A 9,141-nucleotide genomic window follows, 5' to 3' on the forward strand; every position below is an offset into this window, starting at 1 on the left:
GGAAATCGCTATGAGTGTATCTGTTAATGAAACTACTCACTCACCAATCAAGCAAGTCTTATCCAGACTTGAGCTCATTTAGTTTAATATCATGAGTGATTCAGATTATTTCCTCTTTCCATGACTCTAATACTCATAGGATCTGTGAAGTCACATGGAACCAATTTTACTGTTTAGGCTCTGATCAGGAGACTAGACCTCTTTTCAACCCACATGACATTCATCCTTGATTATCTTGCTCAAATTTTTGGTTAAGGACTGAGATGCTCATCATTCAAAGTGCACCTAGCCCTGCTATGTAATTTCCATCGATATTGTAATTCATCTTCTCTGGTTGTCTTGAAATTTTGCAAAGTCTTTCTAATAGGATTCTTTGCCACAATGGGACTTGTATTACATGTTAGAAAATGTGTTGCCTTCTGAACCTTCAGGTACTGCAAACGTGAAATACATTTAATGGAAAACTCTCTTTTTTGGCAGTTGTTTCATCTCTCAGGATTTCTACCTTTATTAGTTGAGTTTCATATTTGATATTCACAGAGACATGATTGATCAATCTTTATACAGTTCTTATGGTGAAAATGGATGCTGAGAATAACCTCAGGCAGTATATCCAACTTCTGGTATTTTTTCTAAACTTCTTATCTTCGGCATTTCATGGACATGCATTGTCAGATGAGGCTGTATGTTAACAGAATAAAATCTAACTGACAAGAAAACACGTACTCATTGGTTTGCATTAAAAATAGGCTGTCCGAGAGGGTTTCCAGAATTACGAAATTAATGATGATAGTCTGACCATTTTCTTTTTTGATTTTTTTGAAAATCATTTATTCTCAAGTATTATATTAAAGAAAAGGAACATACAATCTTCAAGAAATAAAAATAACACTAAAAGCAAACATCTTACAAATGAAGTTATTCAACTTTTATGGTCAAAATACCACAACCTTTCATCTTGATTCTTTATTTTTCCTGATTTGGTGATATTGCTGTACGCAGCATTATACCTAACCAGCATCTTTCCTCCCAGAGAATTTCTCATGAAATAAGATAAACTGATATGTTCATCTTGTGTATACCATTTACTTCACCAACCCACAACTGCAGGAATAACTGGTTGCATTTTATCAAGATAAAAACACCACATTGTGCCCCATCGCTCCATTCTTCCTTATTGATTCCAAAATACCTGTAATCACAAGACATATACCCTGCCCATTCTTATAGTGTTATAATTTTACTGTTCTTCTGGCAAATGTCTCATATTGTGATGCTTACTTTTAATAGGTGGTTCCATTCTATGTCCTTTAGAACCGCCATCAATGTACAAATAATCATGTTTAACATATTGCCCTTAGACAGCATCATTATGCAAACCATTCCTTACCTCCCCAGTCACTCCCATTCTTTAATTTATGTTGCATTTTCCAAAATTCTTTAAATCCTCTTCTTCTAAAAAGTGGCATAGTCTACACAATCTAGTTCATGATCTCCATAATCACTGTACATTATTCTCAACAAGGGAACAAATGGAGTGAAAGATTTGTATATTACAAACAAGTCACGCATTTGCTATTCTGACAACATTACATCAAGTTTAAATTGCCAGTTTATTATGTTTCTGCCATCCTCAACCATTTTACCTAATCTGCCAATAAGTAACATAAATAACAGACAACCTTCCACTATCTGTTTTGCTTACAACAAAGGTTTGAAAGACCATCAGTATAAAATGCAACAGACTGACTATGATGCTGATGACTTGAGTCTTAGCAGTGGCTTAGGTGCCTGGAAGGGTAGGACCTCAAGGGTTAGAGAGAGTGACCAAAGCCAGGTCAGCAACCATGAGAGGAGGGATGCAGAAGGACCCATTGTACTGCTGGCCATTACAAGAATGTGGTGGAAGAGTCAACAGCTGCTACTGGGGTTGGGACAATTCTATACTATATGTAAGGTAGGAGGCATACACTCACATGCACAAGCAAATGGGGATAAATAAAATAAATAAATATTCCTTGAAAGCAGCATATGTGAGGCTGCCGGCCATTAGTGAGGGGTGAGACTTATGCTGGAGGAAGTTTGGACAACTGTCAGAATAACTCACTTCCTAAAATGAGACATTTGCCTCTAAGGAGAAGGAATTGGCTATCAAAAGTTTTGTCCTGTCAGGAATAAATGAACCTTAGAGTTTTTACTTAACAGGGAAAAAAATAGGCTTGGGTTTTGCCCCGAGGTGGGAAAGAATGGGTTTATTGGATGCAGAATATGGGAGCTGTTGAAGGCTGCTCACACATGAGCTAACAAAAAAAAAAAGAATTCAACGACAACTTTGCTGCTCCTCCAAACTGTGAAATGCAAATGACCCATTCGTATTTGGACAGAAAATACTTTTATTTTGATTTAAACACAATAAAAATAATGAAAATAGTGACTAAATGATTTTAGTCTATACAAAGGGCATCATCAGAGTCAATGTACTAGTCCAATACACTTCAGTTTTATGAATATAAATGTAACTTCCTTCCACGCCGCCTTGTTACTTAAATCAAATTCAGTTAGCACACAATAAATATTATATCAATAAAATACTGTTGTTTTTTTTAAATGCTCTTATGCATTCAATTTCAAAAGCTAAAAATGCATCAGAAATACAGTACAGTAAAAAATGCAATAAAAATATAAAATACAATAAAAATGCATATGTTTGTTCAAGATCTTAATTTCCCCTACTAATCACACATTACAACTGCCTTGCTCTGTATTTCAATATTGCTGAAATTGAAATACAGTCATTTATTCCTGGTTCCTGGATTGCATTCAACCTTATATATACAGTTTTATTGTGTGCTAATTGAATATGATTTAAGTAACAAGGGGGTGTGGAAGGAAGTTACGTTTATAGTCATATAAACTGAAGTGTATTGGACTAGCAAATTGACTCTGATGATGCCCTTTGTACGGGTGAAAGCGATTAGTCACTACTTTCATTATTTTACTGTGTTTAAATCAAAATAAAAGTATTTCCATCCAAAAGAGAATGGGCCATTTGTATTTTACAAAAAAAAAAAGAAACTTATATAGTTACACTCAAAAAACTTGACAAAACAGATGGTCAGCTGGTATGCAAGGCTGATAATCCCTGGGGTTGAGAAATATGCCCCTTCTCCAGGGATTGTGCAATCTCACAGTTAGTATATAATTAGCAGGTGGGATGTGGGGAGCAGGAGGCTTTCCTCATGCAAAAAACATGGTTTTAGAGTTTGTAATGCTCTGATGTTATGTTTGGAGCATGCAAGTTGAGCTGTCAATGTTGTGAATGCCAATTTTTAGGTGTCAACATTCGTGACATCAATATTTGGTAATTTTGGTGTATTTAAGTACACAGTTCATTTTTTATGTTGTCTTTCCAGTTTAAGCTTGACATTTAATGCAGATTAGCATAACTGGCTTCCACATACTCACTTCTGTTAATTCATTCTTCATCTTACTTTCCACATCCTCACTCAAGCAATTTACTCTATAATGCCTTATGAAGGTCACAAAACCACATATATTTGTGTTTTTATTTTAACATTCCTAATAATTAGCATCACCTCTCTGAAAAAAAGATGAAACTCTGGCTGGATATATGACCCTGTAGCAGAGATTCCTGTATTTATGACTGCACTAGAGACTATATTCAAACACTTACAATTACGGTAAGTGTCAAGCATTAGGAGCATTAATGCTCACATATATTATGTGTTTAGAATAGTGTAGCAAATTAAATATTTTGCTACTTTACTTACACCAGTGTTATTCTAGGTAGGGTAAGCACTTTCATTATGCATATGAATAGAACTTCTTTACAGAGACATCCACAGAACAAAAGCATTTAAGTTACTTACATTTGGATTTAATCTAAGTATGGTCAGCACTTTTGTTCTGTATATTCTTCTACCAGATTTCTACAGATCAGATCTTACAGAATGAGAGTATATTCTTCTACCAGACTTCTACAGATCATACAGAATGAAAGCACCGGCATTGTTTATAATAAACCCAGTGTTTTTATCCCACTCGAGTGTGGAATGGGCAATATTATTGTCTTTCTTGTTTTCTTCACATATTCCGTTTCACAGTTTGTTTATTTAGAGTCATGTCAGACATAATCCACAGGATTCAATAAAATCTGTGTAAGCTCTGTGTAGAGCATACATGGAATGCACCAGTGTACAGCCATGGCTCCCCCTTGGCAGGGCACCATTGCATATTAATCATGGCACGCTGCTGAGGGAGATCACAGTAACACAGATATTGAATCTATGTAGGCAGTAGTGTAGCGTCCCATGGTTGTGGAATGTCCAGGGAATTCCTGGACAGATGTTATGTACAGGACAAGAATCCCTGTAATGTACCCTGTTAGTGTAGAAATATGTGTGAATTTTAATATGTTTTGCTTTATTTTTGTACTTTTTTAATTTTTTTTAAATTTTTTAATGCCCGTTTACACGGTATGACACAGATAGCAGCAGTGCCAAGCTGCGCTTACACATACACAGCTGACACCTGCCAGACATCTAAAAATAGAAATGGGATGTAATTAATTATTTAGTTTGCTTTCTTTTAATGCTCATCTGTACGCCATGGCACAGTCTGGAGCACAACAATGCCGAGCTGTGCTTACACATGCACAGGTGACATCTGCCAGACATCTATCAATAGAAACCAGATATAATTCATTATGTGTTTTTGTCTATGTGTTTTTATTTTATATTATGAATGGCTGTTTGCACAGTGCAGTGTGGTGTTTAGCAACATTAACAGGTAGCTTAGTAGCATATGTGAAGGCATACTGGTTTTCTTACTATCCACGTAGCTGAATAGATAGAGTCACAGCCTACAGTGTTGTAGTCCCCAGCAGTCATACCTTTTTAGATTTATTGCTGTGGAAATGTGTGAGGTGACCTAAAGGGTGGTTTAATTTAAAAACAAAATTGTTACATTTTTAAAAAGCTGTGCAGTGCTAAGCACTGCTTAAACATGGTTAATGGCTACTCTTGTTTGCGCATTGCTAAGCTTTGCTAAAATACGGCTATGCAAGTTTATGCGATACTCAGGTCCACTAAGCAGGTTCGTGTGATGCTAAGCGATGTGCCACTTTTATGAATGTTGCAGTATGATGTGTAAGGGTGGGGAAACAGCCTATATTAAGTACAATAGGTTGGAATTCTGCATCATTCATTGAAGACTTATTAACCTGTCAATAAGCCTGGTGGTGTTGGTGAAGAAGCATGCTTTTGGGCACAGAGGTGGGGTGTGCAGGAGTCCAGAGTGTTTGTTGGACTCCTTATCCAAAACTACAATCCCTGGCTGTTGCAGGGTGTTTACCAGAGCTCAGAATGTAAAGCTGAAGCCTGGGATCAGTTGGCCAAGGATCTTACTAGTGTTGCTGGTATCCCTCCACACTGGTGAGTAGTGTTGTCACCACTATGACGACCTGAAGAGAAGGAATAGGGGAATCTTGCACACCTTGGTCCAAGAGGCTAGGAGTGGGCATGCCCCACAGGTAAGGAAGTATATTTGTCACTACTTTACTAAAAGGCAAGCTGAATCTGTGCAAAACTGGAATGCATAATGGTGTGCTTTTCTTCCAACAGGTGCAGCTGAACAGGCACTCAACATCCAGTCTCATGCTGGGTGCCTGGCCAGGATGCGCCATGATTGTGGTAAGTATGGATGTTTTCTGATAAATGTAGTGCAATAAACAATATCAATAACAATAAGCAATAAGGTGTATAGCAGGATTATTTTTGATAACTAATGTGCTGAAATAAGGGCAGTAGGGCTGTATTCACTGCATGTCTGTTCTAATGTTGCTGCAGTCAACTGTAAAACTGAAATAAATAAAGAATACAAAAGTAATTGCCTGATAAATGTATTGCACAACCCACAGTACAGTTCAGGGCTGTCTGCACCCCGCTTTCACTCACATAATGCTCTCTATTCCTCCCACTCCAGGACCAAGATATATGGGTAAGGTAGCCCACATTCTGGGCAGATATCATGTGTATACTTCACAGATTCTAAGGAGCAATAACAATAAAGTGTAAAGCAGGATTGTGGTGTGATAAGAATGTTTTGAAATAAGTGCAGTAGGGCTGTATTCATTGCATGTCTGTTCTAATGTCACTGCAGTCGATTGTTACATAATGTGCACATGTCCTCAAGAGTTACAGCGTTTGGGCTCTATGCCCATGCCTGCCAACTAAGACACAATGTCTGTCTAGTCTACTTAATGTACACAAACATACCTCTCAAGTGTCACAATTTTTGTAATGTAATGACAACTGTCCAATCTGTCTGGTCTGTCATTATCAGATACATGATTACCTGGAATGCAATGTATTTACAAATCCATTTACAGAGCACCTTGGTAGTTATGTACATGCACATTATATGAAACAGTTCCATGTTGTGCATCTGCATTTGTTAGTACTTGGCCCATGCTGTCCCATGCTAACAGCTTGAGGAGGTATGTACATGTGACATCATCTACAGAAGAATTTGAGTCACTGTACTCACAACTGACATTGCACACTTGTAGAAGTGTGTATTAGCAGTTTGTGTATTAATATCATCTGCAGCTTTACTAATGGTATGTTTCTCTCTCTCTCTCCCCACTACTGATCTTCTTTAATTTATTGATGTTCTTTATTATTATGATTTAATATTAATATATTCTGTTAAACTGTTTTGTTGACATTATGGGTTATTTTATTCTGGTTTGCTGATAACATACTTACCTTTATGTTATGTAATCTTGTGTTCCACATAATATACCTTAATATGTATTTGGATTAATCAATATTATGTTCTATTATGTTAATACTAACATTTGTTTGGTTAGTACTAACCTTAACCTATTATTATAATTAATTTACTATAGAGCGACAAGGTAGGCTGGTTCCAGGTGATCCATCTACCTTGGCTCCTCCAACCATTGTACTGGGGCCCAGCATGTCTGGGACCCAGCCTGGTGGTGGCCCCTCTGCTACCTCTGCACTACCTGTGACATCAGGTAGTTCCACCCCTCAGGATGGGGCTTGTCCCCCCTCTGGGAGCAGTGATGGAGGGGGTGTTGTCACCATCGAACTGCCAGGTTTGATGCACAGGATTGTGCTCCATGGTTTTGGATGCCACCTGCACCAGATGAAGGGCATGCTGGCCATCCTGGTGGGGCAGCCTCACCTGCGAGCCCAGCCTCCACCACTGCCACCCCAGGGGCAGTGAAGAAGCAGTGCCAACATTCCCATGGGTGGGGACTTGAGTCACACTGCTACCTTGTGGAGGATCCTGAGACTGGGATTCCACAACACCCTCCCCATCCAAGGTGTTCGCCCTCCTCCTGTGCCACACACCACCCCTGTCTTCTGTCTTGTCTGTCTGCAAAAGCTTCCTCACCTTCCAACTTACGTCCCCACATGTACCTATGTCCCTTCCCCAACATTCCACTCTCACCTTAAAAAAGAAAAGAGCACCTGTCCCCAAAACAAATATCATCCCATACATAGCTCTCCATTTTGCACACATGTCCACCAGGCATATGTAATTTGGTCCAACTGGCTTGATAATGCAGTTATGTTGTCCTCACCCCTCTCTCTAGGAGTGGCAGTCCAAATTCATCTATAAATTATGTCAAAGTGCACAGTTGTTGCTGTACAAGAAATAGATATAGTTCTTCCCTATACCCTTCCTGCTCATACCTACCTGCCTTTCACTATGTTTCTCCCCCTGCTTGCACCCCATTTTACCACTGTCCTATCTCCCCTTTTTTCTTTTCTTTAAAGATTTTTTTGCATGATGCTGCACAACATGCCATGTCGCACAGCATCACTAAGTTCAGCTAAATGGAGCTATATTGATAAATGAATTTTAAATGACAATAAACACCTGTCTTTCATTTCAAACCTGAGACCATCGCACCTGCAGACCACTGCATTATCCTGCCACCACCACACAGCTGTTAAACATAGTAATTGCAAGTTACTGTCATTAAGCATGTGCAAGCAGAGCTGTGCATCCTGCTACATTGTGCAAACTTGCTGAAAAAGTAATGGAAACACTGGGAGTGTAATTTCGAGTCTGGTACAGGACTACACCACTAGAAAGCCAGACAAACACTAATGGCTGTAACCCAGGTCTCCAGTAGCAGGTAAATGGGCACTTTTAACAGCAACATGTACAAGTACACCCGCTAAAACATTAATGGCAAAATACATGTTCAACTGGGACTCCGGTGGAGAAATACATCCCTATAAAGCTAGGCACATAATAATGGATGTAAAGATGGTATGTCACAGACTGTATGTGTGCACTTATACCTTCAAAAATACAGATGCTGTAACAGTGACTCAGTAGCTCAGGCTGTTAAATGCTTTGCTAACAGTATGTTTTGCCACAAATGGTCCTGGGTTCAACTCCAGTGGTGTGTAGCATTTAAATTACATTATTGTGAAGCCATCAATGAATGACTGAGTCATGCACTCTTTATCCGCACAATGCATTTCTAATTAAATATCTGCTTTTCACTGATGGAAGTCACATGCCTGCAGATAGGATCACATTTGACATATCCCTATAGCAACATTATAAGTGCACAAAGTCTCAGGTCATGCATTAATATACATTCACAGAGGATTTAAACTTAGGTAATGCAAATGAGGCCCTAATAGAGTGCAGCACACAATAATTTCATAAAAATATTACAGATTAGCACAGCTGCACAACTACCATACACATATGGAGGTCCTGCTAGTAACAAGGACTGCCAGCACACATGTTCCAAATGACTGCCATAATATAACATATGGCTTGACAGTTGTCCAAATGTTGATATAATGGTATATTTACCCCTATGTTGCTCAAGGACACAGCAAACATGTTGCCTAGTACTCTGTTAGTGATACCATTGCCTAACATACTTACCTTAAACACATGCCTCGGTTTGCAGTGGAATGGGTACCCTCACTATGGCCCTGCCTGTACAACAAGGCTGCCACAGCTCCCACAGTTACTCTTGCAGCTTTTTGTCCTCCAAGGTGTTCATACTCTCTACCTCTGCCTATTGGCTGCACCATCAGCTGCAGACTGTACCAC

This window comes from Protopterus annectens, chromosome 4.part0, assembly GCF_019279795.1.
Source record: "Protopterus annectens isolate FY-2018-M chromosome 4.part0, PAN1.0, whole genome shotgun sequence".
Lineage (NCBI taxonomy): Eukaryota > Metazoa > Chordata > Ceratodontiformes > Protopteridae > Protopterus > Protopterus annectens.